The 17976-nt window shown below is 31.5% G+C and overlaps 1 pseudogene; it reads left to right on the top strand.

The window, feature by feature from the left end:
* Nucleotides 1–3522: 3522 nt before the first annotated feature.
* On the top strand, nucleotides 3523–17398 carry LOC132750963 (uncharacterized; annotated as a pseudogene).
* Nucleotides 17399–17976: the final 578 nt, after the last annotated feature.

The following is a 17976-nucleotide window of genomic DNA, read 5'->3' as shown; positions in this document are numbered from 1 at the left end:
TTTATACCTGTAGCAAATATGATTATATATGGTATGTATTCAATTTTTGTGGTGAATAGCAAAACAGGTGACATTGTAGTACAGTGTATTTAAATACGGTACTTTAATTTAAGGGGGGCAGTGGTGTCTGCCTCTCAACCCAGGGATCATGGGTTCAAGCCCTAATTGGGTCACGATCATATTTCTTCATATGACACCAGCACTGGTTGGTTTTAGGAAGCGTTCTCGAAAGTGATTTATTTGTGGCAAGAATTTGTTTCGCAATTGAGCTTAAATGAATATGTTAAAACCAAATATGGTAATTTTCCTTTATCTAGATTGCTTATTCGTAATCAAGTACCAATGAAAACAAAAGTGATCATCCATGTAGTCTGACCAGGCTCTTTTATTGGTAGCTAAATTTTGATTAAGAAGCCCCTAACTTTGGAAAGACTGTTTCAATTTCAAAACTTGGCAGATACAGTACACAATTCAGCAAGTTAAGTCTTATAGTGGTTATACATTTTATGACAAGGTTTGATAAAAATTTCTGACAAGATGTTTTCAAGAAGAAAAGTAAATTTATACAATTTTAAAATAGGAATGGGGAAAAAATGAGAATGATATACAGGAAGTATTTGAAGCAGTTTGGCTGAGGTTTGTGTAACTTTTTTGAAATACAGGAAATGTTTTGGTGACAAGCACAAATGTGGCAATTTCAACAAGCCTGTGACATTGGCTTCATGCAGAAATAGCTGCAATTTTTTTATTATGTTTATCAGTACCAGTTAAAAACTAAAAATATCAAAGTACCTTAATGAATACAAGTTAACTATCTATTAAAGATATAAAAGTTCATAAATTTAAAAAATTATATAGCAAATGTAATTGAGAATGAACATGATAAAGTATGATATGATGTTATTTTCAACATCGCAGCAAGTGATGAAAAGTAATTTATGTTCAAAAGGGATTAAAATTCACCCTTGGATAAAACTAAGCGGAACACAAACAAAGAGTAAACGGGGAAAAACAAATTGCTATTTTTTATTACAAAAATGCTTGTATTATGGCCAGCAAATTCCAAACCCAAGGGATTTGCACACTTAAAGCAGAAGTATAACATGGAGCTGCTTAATCTGAATCTTTATTTGCAATTAAATATTTTTTCACTTATGAATGTTCAATGTGAGTTATAGTAATTCATAAATATAATGAATATAACATAAGATGTAAAACTGGACTATTAAAATAAAACGTATTTCACGGCTGTTCATGCATTGGGTCTTTTATTTGTGTTTTTTGATGGTTATAAAATTATGGCAAATTTCTACTTTTAATGGTGAAGGTCGACCTTATTCAGGCATTTTGTCAGGCACATGACTAAGAAGAATCCCCTATCTTCGGTATATGTACTTGGATAGCTTCACTGGACATGAAAGAATCTAAAGTCAATGTTGGACTGATTGCAGTCCAATGGCAAGTTTATGGCAAGTAAATGGCAAGTAATTCAGGGTCCAAGTGAGTCACTCCACCATGTTCATTAATTGTTTATTTTCAATTTAAGACGTAATTGTCATATAAGAAACAAAGTCTCAGCAGTCTGTTGATCAATACTGGAAATACCACTAAAATATACTGTTAGTATGAAATTCTACTGGAAGAAAATTTTCAGCAGGATGATCTTAAGGGTGGTTGAAACACCAGCAATCCAAGGAAAACATAGTTTCCTAACCAGTATCAGTTCTGCTTCATTCACTTAACTGGTAGATGATTAATAGTTACACATTTAAAATTAACAAAAATTTACATGTTTTCTCCATCTCCAAAGCAAAATAAAAAAAAAACCCTGCTAAACCATTGAAACAAATTTAGCAAGACAGATTTCGAATACAGCATATTCTCACAAACAATCGTTGTTTTTTGTTGGGTTTTTCTTTCACCATTTTTGTCCAGAAATAAATAAATTTTTGTTTGTTTAACTGCAGGAACATTTTCATATAATGGAAATAAAGGTAACACTCTTCTGATGTGATGATAAAAGTTTGAAAGTTTTCATTTTTTGTAGACTAGCTTTATTCTTCAAATTTGAATATAAATATTAACCGTTTGCAAATTGATCATGCAAATTATCATGCACTGTCAAGTAATTTTGACATGTTCAATGGTCGGTTGACTGAAACTTGAGGGAGCAGGTGGAAACTTGCATATTAACAGTGATTAATTTGTATCATGTATGTTTTGAAAGTTCATAGTGGAATTACTGTCTTTTATATTCAAATAATATAAATAACAGTTTATTGCACAATTGCATTTACCAGACAGAATAATGTGTACATTATTTCAAGCACTCCATTCTTTCACAGTAAACTTAAGTGAACTTAGTATCAGTTGTCTCTACCCTTTATCTGATCCTTGGTGTCTGATATTTTCTGTCACACTTTTTGTTCATCTTTCTACACTTTATTTTCATCTAAAACTATGAAAGTGTAATACAAAAATAATGAAAAATTACAGTCATGGGTTGATCTTAACTTTATTTTTTGTAACTAACATTATTTTGTAATAAGAATACCAGAGACTAATATATTACAAAGAAAATTTTGGTTCTGTGTGACTACAAAGAATTCCAATCAATCTTTTAACTTAGACTCACTCATTTTATCCTATGTAAGGCCAATTTATAACAATAATATATAAATAAATGTACATGGAAGTAACAAACAATTTTAGATTTAATCTCCAGATTCTGTATGGAATCTAGATGCAGATGGAGCGATGATTATTGAATGTGCATTAGAACAGGTTTGTGTGTTTAGGCCATGATTGGTGTTTTTCTTCTTGTTTCTAAGAAACTTAAAAGTCATGCACTTTCATCTGAAACTGTGTTAATATAAAAAAAGGTAAAAAAGACTTGCTTGTCTGCAGTGCATACAGGCCAGATAAGAGATTCATGCATTGATGAATTAGGATATACCATCAATCTTACTGATATTTTAAATAGTAATATAATAATTGGCGGAGATTTAACCTTGGAGAAATTAGCTGGCAAAATAAATTTGTAGATACTGGTGCTCCACACCAAAAGGAAATTGTAACAATTTTTTTGATTTTTCAGATACTTTTTCATCAGTGAAGCAACAAGAATAACCGATACTACTGTTAAAGGATGCACACATGGCTTTAATAGTTCCTTTAAACAGAATTCGATCAATTATCTCTAAAACATTTATATTTACACTTGAATGCATTTCGGTCAATTTGATTATCTTTTATTCAAATTTTAGTACTGTCATACCTTAAAATGTACGGTACTATACCGACTGTCAATATGGACGGGCTCTAGATATTTAAAAGGATGCACGTGTTGATATAGATTTTGTCAATTTTTAATGTAATAAAAAATAATTTTTATCCTAATATCAGTTACTAAACGTTCCATTTGTGTATTTAAATATGTTTGATATTATATTCTATTTTGTAGTACTTCAATTCATAATAAATAATTGCGTGCATTGGAGCAAAATATATTTTGAGTTTTCGCCGATTGGATAAAGTAGAAGGCGGGTATTCCGAATTTATAAAATAATAAACAAGTTTAGACACATCAAAGTCAATGACAACAAATTATTTCGAAAAAAGAATGAATATTGTTTTGAATATAGTAGAAGTTTTTACTATTTTTCAAAAGGAACACTGACATGAAGGTGAATTATTTTGTCCACTGTTCAGATAATTTAACTTGATAAACAGAATCCAATTATGAGCAGATCGACATAAAATAAATAATACTCACTTCAAGAATGAAAACATGACTTTTGAAATACAAAGTAAGCTAAACTTTACTTTTTCATTTGATGAAATATTGGACTTCCTAGATGAAATAGATTTGCTGAACAATCTTAGTGTATGGATACATTACCTGATCCACTTACAATACTATGAAGATATGTATGTATGTAGTCTATATAGATGCTTGATAAGGGTCCATCCGCCTGTGAAGGAACAAAAAAAAACAGCTTTCGCAGCCCTTGACATGTCACCAGTCATTCACTTAAACGGTTAATTTTGAAGCACGTCAGTGATAATTTACCTTGCCTTCTTTGTAGAGCCACTCCCTTACTTTATTCAGGGAAAAGAGTAAACTCGGCCCTATACCAACTCGGCACGGGTCAACTCGGCCCACTTTACAAAAAATATATATAACCTATTAACTTTGCTTTGCATGTTGTTAAGGTAAATGAATAATAAGAAATATCTTATTATCATATAATTAAATACATTGTACTTCTGCCGAAATAAAGTATATTTAGAAAAAAAAGTTATTCATTTGTCTTGCAGATTCGATAAAATTAATATAGATCTACTAAAAATGTGTTTCCTTAGATGCATTTTGTTTGTAAAGTAATTTTCAAAAAAAAAATGAAACAAAAACGTGTTTAGTTAATATCATAAGCTTCTAATTAATTGCAGGTGGTCACTAATCAAATTTGAATGAATGCGTCAATCATAATTATCACCTAATTAATCGATATCCTTAACATACACACTGATTGATAATAATAGGTATTTAAATTAACGGTTAAACCTACCGCGAGTCAGAAATACAGTGAGAAACGCAATCGGTGATCTTTACTCGTAATTCTACTGATAAGAAAAGCCTGTCTGCTGCTAGTTCGGAAACTGTCAATCCGTGTATTATAGATAATTACAATAAATGATAACACAAACCTAAATATTAATAATTGAAAAAGTGGGCCGAGTTGACCCGTGCCGAGTTGGAATAGGGCCGAGCTGACTCGGGGGGGCCGAGTACGTTTTAGGGCCGAGCTGACCCGGATTCTTTATTCAGGACATTGGCAGCTGATCTGCAGATACAAGTTCTAGTTTGGTTTATATTTTTCGCAGTCCTTCAAATCTTCTGCTGATGACCTGTGCCTTCTCAGTGACACACACCAAGGGGTTGTGGGAAGTAGACTATTGTTCCTGTTTGATGAAATCTCTTGAGCCTTACAGTTACACAATAATATTAAGAAAGTAGGCAAGGACCGTGGAATTGAAGAGTCAGATAAACAAATTGAAAATGAAAATGTTGTGGTTTTAAAGTCAGATTTTTAATCTGTTTTTTTTTTTTCCCAAGTAAAATTATTAACTATATAATAAGAATGAAAAATTGTTGCATAAAAAATTTCAGTCTTTGTGTCAGAATTTTTTTATGCAAATGCCTGAGGCCCTATCAGGAGCACATGCTTTGACTTCCTTGCATCAAAAGGTAATATGATGCCATTGTAGTATGGTTAAATTCACAACATTTTGGGACAAGTCAGCTGCTCAATTTTCATCTAAAGTTTTTATTTTATTTTATTGATATGTTTTATTTAAATCATACAAAACAATGTACTAGACTTTTGATGCATAATGTCCGATACACATTAGAATCACATTGTGTATTAGCTACTTTTTTCCTGTGCCATAGCTACATGCATGTTAAAGCAGCTGTGTTGGCATTTGTGACATCTTGCGTTATTTATAATATAATAATACGAAAAGTACACATAGCCTATGAAATGGAAAAGTCTGATGAACAAACTGAAAATCAAAGGATGAGTCAACTGATTTAGAGTCGCACACAACTATCACCATTTTTAGATCAAACACATATTGCAAATTATATAAATGATTCAGTCTGTATCATACATAGAATTGAGTTTTACCAGTGACATAAAACTTATACATTTTATTTCATAAAAACTTTATAATTTACAGTGAGAAATTATTAGAAACACATTACTGCATAATTGAATGTTGGACAGACGATGGATATGCGGGATGGAGTTCCAATGTTTGATCCAGGGTCTCCTGTTGGGACCCCACTGACACAAGACTCCCCAGCAGCATTAAGACAAAGGAGGCCAATACCGGAGCCACTGTGCAGGTTAGACCACAAATATAGCAAGTGTTGTTGTGTTTCAAGATATTTCAATAAAGATCATTATTGTTATAGAGTTTAATATATCTAGAACTCTAATACTAGTTAACTTTTACTTTCCACTTCAAGTTAAAGCAGCATGCCTCTAGATAATGATTCAACAGGCTAATTTTCATTAAAATTTTAATAATGACTATGTATTTAAAAATAAAATGATGTGAAGTGAACAAAGAAAATAATTTACACACTGCAAACAACAATGGTCAAAATAAGCAAAAATAGCTGTTACTGCTTTAGTAATGCAGTAGATATATGGTGATAAATACTGCAAAATCAGTCACTTATTGACATAATATGTAATTATTACTTGAAGTTGAATCTTAAATCTTTTTACTTTTCTTGAAAAATCTTGGTACATTTTTCTCAAGTTACTTTTCTTGAAATTATTTGGTTATCTCTAGGCATACAGCTTTAATAGTTAGGCTTTGATTTAGAATGACTTGAAACATTAAATGTTTTATATTTAAAAAAAAATCTATTTATATATTTATATTTGTTTTTTTTTTTATCAGAAACTTTTTTTGTTTTATTTAATTGGCAGTATAAATGATGTTCTTTGTTATCTTTCACCAATTAATTTAATATTTTTAATTCTGCTTTAAGTTTAAATTGTTTCTCTCCCTTACAGTCCAATTTCAAACAATAGGGACCATATTCCAGGGGAAAGTCCCGGAATTTATCTGCCGAGTCCCAGTCCGAGCCCGGCAAGTAAGCGGTATGTGGGTGTGTCCAATAATGCTAGGAATAATATTTACATGAAAACATTGATGAATAGTCCTTACCACAAGAACTACACACCTCTGTCAGCTACTCCTGGGTAAGTTATTTATATAATACTCATATATAAACTTGTAGTTAAGGTCATTCTCTGTCAGAATTATATAAGGTGATGTTTAAGGTGATGTTTAATTTGATTTGTTAAATTAAAGTGATACTGATTCTGAAAAACAAGAACATGTTTAGTTGTTGTCAACATTAAACCACCTTTAGGTGATCAAACAATGCTGCATGAAGCAGTGCAACTTGATAAGAAAAACATTGAAGCATATAGTACAGTGTAAATGTATAATCATTTGCTTCATACAGGAAAAGAAAGGAAGTTCTATGATACTTTCGTCTAATTTTTAGTAGCATATGGAATATTTTCAACATATTGCAATTTTTGGCTTATTTCTCAAGATAGGAGTTCCATCCAACCCTGGTCTGTAAAACAGGGTCTGTACATGCATGTATGTGTAAAGAAGAATGCAACATATGTTTATACTTTATAGTGATAATCACTATAAGTCATTAAAAAGACTAGGTGTATTAAACAAAGAAGACAAAATACAGCTAAAAATAGTAATGATTGTCACAATGGGCTACTTAGACATTTAAAGAGAGAAGTGTTTCACACCTTTAAGAGGTCTTTAAAAAATCACCATGAAAATGTTTGCAATATGGTCAATAGTTTGTTCTTTAATAGGACATGTCAAAACCCATCACATGCTGACAAAAACCGCCAATGATATCTATGATCTGTCAAATAGGAAACTGGGATAAGGTGACAGGACACTGTTTACATGTTTACTGATTATTCAAGATTACAATATCTATAAATAAGAAATCTAGCTGTGGAATCATTGCCATAAATGGATATTTGACAATCAGAAAGACATTCTTTCTTATATATTTGTGATATAGATGTGCATTCGTGTTTGGAGAGATTTTGGACTTTGTTTTTAATGATTCACATTGTGCATGAACAAAGAGTGACATTCTGTCTGTGATTACTTATTGTTAATTGGGAAAAGAAATTTACATAAGAAATTTGTTTCAAGTTGATCAGTTTTCACAATGCCTAATATAAGAGCGTTCAGGAAAAGTGTTGAAAAATATTTACTGAAACTGTTGCCTTGTTTAATATGGGGAAATACAAAATGGTAACTATTAATTGTGAACAGCTGTTTTAAATGATGAATTTGTTGTTGTGAATTATTTATATCACAGTTTATGCTTGCAAAATGTGTTAAGAGTTTAGATTTGTGAATAATTAATTTGTATTCTGGTATTAATAGATTATTATTATATTACATGTACAAACTACTTATTTTAAGATTTTGGTTTTTTTGCACAAATTCTAAATTGCAAACTATACATATAGAAAGTTTTTTTATTAATAAATAAACATGGGATATCTATAAGGAATTAGCTATGCATTATGGTACTTGTTTGAGTTGTGTTTATTATTGAAATTTTATTTGACATTTATACAATTTAACATGATTATATTTTCAGAAAATTTTTATTTTAATACTCACAGCAACTTATTTTGTTTATAGTGTAAACTAACTAAATAAATAAAACATAATCAAATTTTCAGTTTTAGCCCAGCATATTCATACCCCAGCTCGGACAAGACAGGATAAACATGAAAGCCCACACCCTGGTGTCACATCAACACCCCAGGGCACGAAACCCACCGTGCAGTGCCAAAAAAATTCCGCACCCCAAACAATGTTCCGGTGAACCCCTTTGAGAATGGGGTAGATGACCTTCACCTACCTGCTTACATGAGCCCGGGATTCTTTACTGTCGCCTCAACACCTGCATCGGAGGAAAAGGTAGGTTGAAACGGAAAAAAATATTCTCCATAGTTAACCAATTTTAATAAATTAAGTTGATTAGAAATTTCATTTAAAAAATTGCATATTATAAACTGTTTATATCACTCTGATTCACTCACTTAGTAAAAACTTGGTGTCAAATAAAATACAAAATTTGAAAGTATTTCCTCAATATAGATTTTATAATAGTGATGATTTGTTAAAATGGGATATTTAGACTTGTATTGTACTTTGAAGTTGGACATTCTAAATATTTCATTTGTGCTGATTGTGAGAATATTTAAAATTCTTGACTCTAACTCAAAAATAGATAATCATACATGTATATTATCAAACTTGTAGTTCTTAAATAGACTTGCCCTGACTTATCAATCTGGACATTGTTAGGGAAAATTAACAAATATATTCTGATTTAATAACAAACCAGACCATGATCAGACTGCATGGGTGTGCTGGCTGAATTTGGTCTGTACTTGCCTCATTGGTAGAATCTGTTGCCTTTAGTATGTTAAGGGATAAAATAAATAAACAAACACACAAGACTTAGTACATTCTTTACATGATAATTTGTTTTGTGTAAATAATATCAATACTATTTTACTTGTATTATTACAGAAATTGTTTAGTTGGAATATTGAGCATATAGCAGAGTTACGACCAGCAGATATAGATGAAATGCCTACACATCAAACACATCATGTCATGTAAGTCAATCCTGCTGTATCTTTTAATAAACTTCCCACAAATTAATATTGTCTAAGTATGGGGTTTTATATAAAAGTGAACTTGTTGGTTAATCCATCCAGTTTTAATCTTGTATGTGGTTTATTTGCAAAATGACTGATTGGAATTGAATGAAACTGATAGTTAATAAGCTTAGTTGTGCTATTATTAAGCTTAATTGTACATATTAAGCTTTGTTGTGCATATCATTTTACATACTTGGTTTGGTATAGCTATTAAAAGACTACGGATCTTTGTTGTTAGAATTATTTGTATACACATTGTGTACATTTATTTTTGTTAGCACTTTATCTCCAATACCTCTTACTGATTTGGATGAATAATGGCTCTACTAAAAGGTTCCCCTCCTCACTCTATTCAAGGGCAAATAACTAGCAAACAAGCTGAGTGATTTCTGATTATTTTTTGCTATTTAGGCAATTTACAAGATTTTTGCCTTCTATTTGCAGTTTTTGCATCTAATCAATGATCTCTCATTATTCACAAAGGCAATATGATTGACCTTTGGTCAAAATTACAAACCATGTATGGAACTTTAAATTCTTACTTATTTAAAATATATCCTTTATTATTGTTTCAAAGTTGATTAAAAATCTTGTACTTTCAGGCCAGACAAGGAGACAGAAGAGCGTGCTCAGCGGGCCATAGAACAATTCTTTGCCACCAATTTGATACACCCATCACCATGGAGTGATCCTAAAAAGAGCAAGAAGAAAAACATACTTCCAGTTACACCTGCATCACAAGGTAATATTATAGGAAATAGCCAGTCATTATCTGTTTTCACCTTTAACCCCACTGGAGCTGAAAGTGATTTGCCTTCGCCACCAGTATAAAGCCCGGCCAGCCTGCACTTTCGTGCAGTATGACCAGGCTCTTTACTGTTGGCTGACAAACTTTTTTTCATACCTCATGTAAACTTTTTACTATATAACCTAAAGCGCTATTTCAGTCTATCATCCTGGACATGAATATCACCCGTTCAATAATTTTTATGCAATATTCCCCAAGGGCAAGTAATCTATATAGACTTAAGAAAAACATGATGTTCTTATTTTCTCTTTCCTGGCTACACAAAATTTTGGTTCCGGTATAAAAAAAAAAAAACAACAGATTTCTCTCTCAAGGTATTCAGTGCATATTAGCAACCCCTTATAACCCTTGGCTCCACTTCAATGTTATTACTGTTTCTAGTGTTCTAGTGTTGATAATGTGCACTATTACCCTGAGAGATATAGTGTTATTTTTATGATGTTCATTCTGATATCCAAAAAATATGATTATTCCGATAAACGGGAAGATGATCAAGTCTAATGTAAACAAAATCAGCAAGTGTTAAGTCCTGTAAAGAGACCTGCTTCCATTCACTTAAAATTGCTTTATTTGGATGCCTTTAAAAATCATTAAACTACCCTTAAAATGCTAAATTTGTTTAAGAGATTTGTACTGATTGAACTTTGGACTTTTGTTACAGTTGTATATTAAAGTGTTGCACCAAAATTGAGCAGTCAACAACACATAATAGTATGGTGAAACGTCACTGGCGTTTGTAGCCAAGCCCAAGTCTACTTGGGGAATTGGAAAATAATTAATGAATCTTGCACGTTTGTCATTATAACAGGAAGTGGGAGTAAAACATGCGGAAAACATGATGACAGAGTTACAGGGTTCTATACAGAAATCATTGCCTCATCAACACACAATGGTCGACAGTAAGTTTGCTACAGAATGTTTAATTATTGACCATTCATTATTATTATTATTATCAGCTGGCTTACGGTGATTCTACTTTGGTGCCCATTGATGCCTGAAAGGGTACCTGAGGTCTTCCTCCATCTGTAAAGCTGGAATGTCGCCATATGACCTATACTGTGTTGGTGTGACAAAAAATACCAAATCAAAAAAGAAATCAAACAGAATGTTGTAGTAGATTGCCTGTCATATGTATGGAAGACTGCATCTCTATCCTTCTGATGAGTTTGGTGTTATTAGTTTCCTTTATTTTCAATTTGAATATCTGATATATATGAGATTTGCTGAATGGCCAAATGGTATGTACTATGTGTGCATATTTATCAACTTAAATACTGCACCAAAATTCACAGACACTTAAGTCTATATAAATATTAATGCAGCATGCCTCCAGATTCATGCTAAATTTCATTAAAAAAAATTAAAATGTATTTAAAAGTGAAATATTACAAAGTTACAATTGTTATAAATGTAATATTCTAAAAGTGAACAAAGTTAACTTACATCTCTTTTCTTAGTAATGGATTGCTATCATAATTGGAGATTCAATTTAAAAAAAAACAAAAAAAACATTCTAAAGTAGATACATTGCATTGTTGTTAGTTTTGACAGCTGTTTATGAAAATTGATATAAAAAAATCTTACTACAATATTCTTTTTTTTCCAGCTTCCTGTCAAACAACTTTGTCGCTGCCAATAGACTTTGACCTCCAGAAAGTTTTGGGTGCCTACATGTCACAAGATGGAAATACAGAATGAAGGGAACCAGCAGGTTATGTTGAGTACTTCCTCTCTGCGCAGGAGACGTTGTTTTTCCATGGTGACACTAGCAGTCACTTGGCTCCAGTCCAGTAAAGTAACGTTTCCAGTTTAGTTATTAAACATTAAACCTGCCAGAATTTTTTTATTATGAATTTGCCCCTGAGAACTTGCCCTGGAGCAAATTCAGATAAACTGAATTATAAAAATTATGAGCCACTTTAGTTAAAGATGCCTGGTCAGCGACTGTGAGATTTGAATTTGGTGCACTAGCTACTGACCTTTTGGTTTTAGACTGAAGCATGGCCAAAGGGCTAAATCATCTTGTTATATGGTACTAAATTTTCTGACAATTTAAAGCGCTTTTGGCCAATTATTATAAAGAATAATGGTGTATTCTGCGAGTAGCATATACTGGAATCTTACAGCATGTAAACATCATTCTCTAGAAAAAGAGTCATAAGAATAAGAAATTTTAATTTTTGAAAGACATCATACTACATATAAGAGTACCTGTATCCCGATGAAAACTAATAAAAAAACTTTACAGAAATGGGTTTTTACATTATTTTTTTTGGGTTTAAGAAAAAATTCAGCTGAAATCTTTTGTTTTTATTTTGGCAAAATTTTTTATTTGTTTAAATCAGGGGATTTTAATGCAGACATAACAGAAGGGAACCCAAATTGCTTCCCTTGTTTGTAAAAAACAGCCCAATATAAATTCAAACAAAACACCCTTGAAAAAATTCCCCAAAGGGTAAGTAAAACCCCTGTTTTTCTAAAACTTTTCATACCCTTTTATTTAATTCCCCTGATCCATAAGTAAATGAAAAATGTTTGGGAAGTGAAATATTTTCCCTGATGTTGGGTAAAACATTTTAATGGTCTTCTGTTAAAATAACCTTTTTTGGGTTTGGGAAATCCACAAGATACTTCTAAACTTTTTTGTGTGAAGGACTTTTTTAGCTAGCTTTTAGAAATGTTGGTGTTTCCTTTTGGGTTAGGTAATGTAAGAATCTAAAGTCTTTAATCTCTAGTGAAACTGTAAATTCACATAAACAATGTCAATGTGACCTAAATCCAACCAAAACAAAAACTTTTTCGGCAAATAATTTTCTTCAGTTGGAGTTGATTTTAAGTGTATAAGTAGCTCATGAATAGATTTAGCCAACAATATAGTATAGAATTTGAATAGTAATAACTTCAGTTATGGGAAAGACTGTGCCCTAAACTAACTTCAAAGTTTTGTTACGTTGCTAAGTTTACTTTACTTTAGTATTTATGTCAAGTAAGCTTGCCTTCTCTTTATCATTCAAATACTTAAAAATTTATTTTGTTGTAATCTAATGTTACATTTGAATTTAAAATCAAATAAAGTAATCTTTTGGTGTTTCTTACATTAAATTTGATAAATAAATAAAAATATTGACAATATACATATTTTTTTGTGATTTTCAGTTTTCATCTAGTCCAATCAAGAGTGCTGGTACACCTCAGTTTAGTAGACAGTCTTCTGATCCGGAGTTCCCTTGTTTCACCAGAGTTATCTCCCATTGTACATGGAAATCTGCCAAGTATGTAAAGTATCTGTCTTACTTAGATGATATGATTGTCTCCAAGTATTAGTTAGTGTTTCATGAAATAGGTACATGTAGAAAAGTTCAATCGTTTTTATAAAAATCATTGACAAATTAGATAAGAATGCTGATTTGTACATTTACTTACTGATGTTCTCATCTAGAGTTTCTTCACCAAGTACCTCTGAGCTAAGTAAGTGGTTTCAACAGTGAAACATGCCTCGTTTTTTCTATGTTAAGTCATACAGAGCTTAATTATTGGATATATGTGACATAAATGAATATGTTTATTGTTAATGAAATAGGTAATGATGAGGTAATATTTAACTGTTTACATTATGTTTATTTAGGTACAGGGAGAAAGACAAAGTCAAGGTCATCAGGCGTGTTTCAGGCTCATGGGGCAGACTTTGAGATCAGCCCCGTCAGTGAGTTTTGTGGGCCTAACTCCGGCAGAGATAACCCCATGTCACCTATCCCTTTCCATGGGATTTCTCCAGATAACATTGGTGATGACTTCCGTCCAAAATTTGAAGATAGTCCTGGATTTCACCTATACGTGCACCAAAGACGCCAATTAGAAAGATTCTGAGAAGAAGTCAGGAAGAATCTTATATACAAAGTATGTTATATGGAATATTAGATGAAAACTTAAGGCTTTTCTATCTAAATATATCTTGATCTTTATGTTGAAACAATATCAAAGTCACTTGGTGATTTGTCAAGCTAAATCATTGGGTGAATTGTAATATTTGAAGAAAGATAATACAATACATGTAGTTATGATGTAAGTTCTACTTATAACAAAGTTCTAATTGCTAGCCCCTGATACTGAAATTTTTAGACATAACGTAACATTAAACTAAGTAAATTTGTTCCTGCTACTCAATGACAAGTAAATGTTTACACCATTCATTCATTCATTCATTCATTCACTCACTCGCTTATTCATTCAAGCAATCAGTCAGTCGATGACTCAGTCAGCCAACAATCAATCAGTCGATGACTCAGTCAGTCAATCAAATAGTCACAGGTCAACATTTACAACATTATTTACTTGTTCCAGCTTGTAGTTTTGATTTATTATATAATTTCAGATGAGTGTTGTGACAGTGAAGATGAGAGTGAATCAGTGACCCCGGTATCTACCAACCCTAAACTGATGAGTAATTCCCTAACACCTGTAGATACAATATCTCCTATACGACAGTCACCTCGACACACTATGTCCGGAACGATCTCAAAATCTCACAGGTTTGTGAAAGTCACATTTGTGTTTATGTTGAACAGAACACATAAGTGTTGTTATAAAATGATAAACACAGATTACAAAATGTGCATGATTGTGTTGAATTTATTTTGTTGTTATTACTTAAGTTAGATCAGAGAAACATGAGAAATTAAAAAAATTTCATCACTATCCGGTTTCTTTTTTCTCATATCTGTTAGATATATCAAACTGTTTCCTTTTTTTCATTATTAGAAAAGCAAATAAATTATGTTATAACTGAAAACTTGATGCTAATTAGAAGCCCTGTAGAATAAGTTGAATGAAATATTCGTGTAATTGCATATGTTTTTTTAAATAAAGCATTTGGTAGAATAGACCCGTCCCATTAACTATTTATAAACAATGAAAAAAATCAACCCAAAAAAACACATAGAAACACTTTCAAATATGATATTTCAGTTGTACAGATATACAGCATACCATGGACTTTGAAACAGTGCCAAACCCTCGTGATAATATTCTTACGTCCAGTCTGTGTGATACACGAGACTTTTCTGCGTCGGCAGACTTTAGTGACGACACTCATCAGAGAACAAGTCTGTCCAATCAAGATACTGGGTACCAGACTGCTAGTTTACAATCGACCAATCAGGAGTCTGTATCATTACACACAAACTTGACCAATCAGTTTGGCTCCTTGCCTTTTAATTTGACCAATCAGGACACAAGTCACATGTTAACCAATCAGGACAAGCCTCCTGTATTGAATCTGACTCAACATTTCTCCATGATAGCCAGTCTAGAGGAGGATGATGAAAATCTCGTTTTGGACAAAAATAATCATAACAGTGCTCCGTTGTTTCCAAAACAGAAACTTTTATTCATGGATGATGACTTAGATATTGAACATACCCCTAAGAATAGTGTAGGTATGAGACAAAACTTTGAAGATAGTGCTTTACCGGATGACTTAAGCTCTAGTCAAGGTAGGATGGAGATTGAAAGCAAGGCCGGTGATATTGATTTTGTGGACAAGGAAGAGGAGGTGCTGACTCGAGCCTGGCAAGTGCTTGCCCGGGCTAATAATCTGTACCCTCAGGATAGTGAAGGGAGCAAGATGTCGGTCTCAAGTATTACAGGTGTGGATAGACTGGCACAGAATCCGTCAGAACATATCAGCTCTAAACATGTAGATTATCAGCCAAGTGCTAGTAAGTACTGTGTTTAACTTGAGCTTAAAATATCCAAATTGTTGCATAAAAATTTTCATATTAAAATAATGTGTTTAAATATATGAAAATGAACTAAAATATTTATATTGAGATAATGAGCTTAAATATTCATACTCAGGTAATGTGCTTAGATATTCAAATTGAGATAATGAGCTAAAATATTCATATTGAGATATTGAGCTTAATTATTCATATTGAGGTAATGTGCTTAGAATTTCATATTGAGAGAATGAACTAAAATATTCATATTTAGATAATTAGCTTAATTATTCATATTGAGATAATGTGCTAAAATATTCATATTGAGATAATGTGCTAAAATATTCATATTGAGATAATAAACTGGCAATTACAAATATATATCAAAATGATTATTTCCAGCTTATCTCAATATAGATGTGCTACAGGCCACTGTTTTGGAACCGCATATAACTTTCTTGTAAGATGAAAATATTTACCAGTACCTTATAAGTACAGTGTACATTATATATTTAAAACTTCATGATCTCTTATTTCAGGCGAGATCGCTTACTCAATAATCCAGCGGGCTGGAGAAGATCTTGCCAGATTAGGTTCCTTCAAATCATCAAAAACTACAGAATTAACTATGGACGGTCTACAGTGACCACTTCATGACTTAAACACCAGTATAACACCATGGGGGACTGTAAATCCTGTTATTCTGGCCAGACTTAATACTTTACAGTATTTTTCTACTGAAATATTCCAATTATAGAATAAAGTTGTGATTTTAGCTTTTTATGAAATTTCACTGAATGTTGTAAAAACTTTTACATATAGTTCATTGTATGGAAGTCTATTATTAAACAAATGATGAAAATAAAAAAGAGACTGCTCTAGCTTGAATTAGAGAATTAAGTTTTAAAAATTGAATAAAGAGAATTTTTATGTAAATTTACTGTAAAAATGAATTTGAGAATTTACTGTAAAATTGAATCAGAGATTTTACTGTAAAATTGAATTGGAGAATTTACTGTAAAATCTAGAAATTACTGTGAAATACTGCATGTTGGTTACTTCAAATATGATAATTGATTATCTTAATGTTTGAATTATCTACATGAAATAATAAAAACACAATATTTTTGCTTGTAGTCACATGAAAATAGCTGAGCAATTTTATTTAATTCTCAGATAAAGGACTTGTGTAATATAATAAATTCCTTATAAAGATGTTTGTCAGGTTATATGGTTGTGTATAATGGCTGTTTGCAATATAACCATATCCTAGTGGTTTATGTTATATTCATTTAAAGCTATTTATATACAACCATATAACCTGTTAGATATCTTTATAACTAATAATATACACTAAAGTATACACATGTACTTCTTACAATGACAGCCGAGTGTTTAAGGTCACAACTATATTTCCCTTACTCCTCACTGCTTTTTCTTTGAATGAGGAAAATGTTTGTTATTGAAGTACTATGCTAAAATAAATGAACTTTACTTATTGTATTAAGCATTAAAATGATATTCTTATATGTTTGATTCACATCCTTGGAATCTGTGACTTAACACTATCCATTTGATGTAAAATTTAGATTGAACAAAAAAAAACGTTTATGAATATCTCTTATTTATCATATGGTATGTAACTTTTTATTTTGACTATATAATTTATTATCCATTTGTCATGAAATGTTCAATTTTTATCATTTTGAGTTTTGATTGGCTAACACTAAGTACAATTTTTCACATAAACATACAAATGCAATTCATTTTTGGTGGAATGAGTTGCAGTGAAACATACATTTTTTGTGACACACATTTTTTCAGATTTTTTAGCTTTATTACTTAATTATTGCCGCCATTCGAGGGGGGGGGCTGAAGATACAGTGTTAGTCAGCTTAAATAAATTTAGTTTTTATTAAGTTGAAATAACCTTTGTGACTTGACTAAACGCAATCTTTTGCTTGTAGTTATATAAAAATATGACACTAAATTCATAGTCAAGCACTTGCTTCGCTTCGCTGTGCTTATAAACACCTGTGCGCCAATTAATAAGGTTGCTGTAATACTTAAAAATAAATCATGTATTTATAGAAAAAACTTGAATATTCTCTATATGCTTTACAAAATG

Source organism: Ruditapes philippinarum, unplaced genomic scaffold (genome assembly GCF_026571515.1).
Source record: "Ruditapes philippinarum isolate M1 unplaced genomic scaffold, ASM2657151v2 ctg5176_1_1_1_1, whole genome shotgun sequence".
Classification (NCBI taxonomy): Eukaryota; Metazoa; Mollusca; class Bivalvia; order Venerida; family Veneridae; genus Ruditapes; species Ruditapes philippinarum.
The sequence above is the reverse complement of the archived record's forward strand: the minus strand, read 5'-3'. Positions and strand labels throughout refer to the sequence as shown.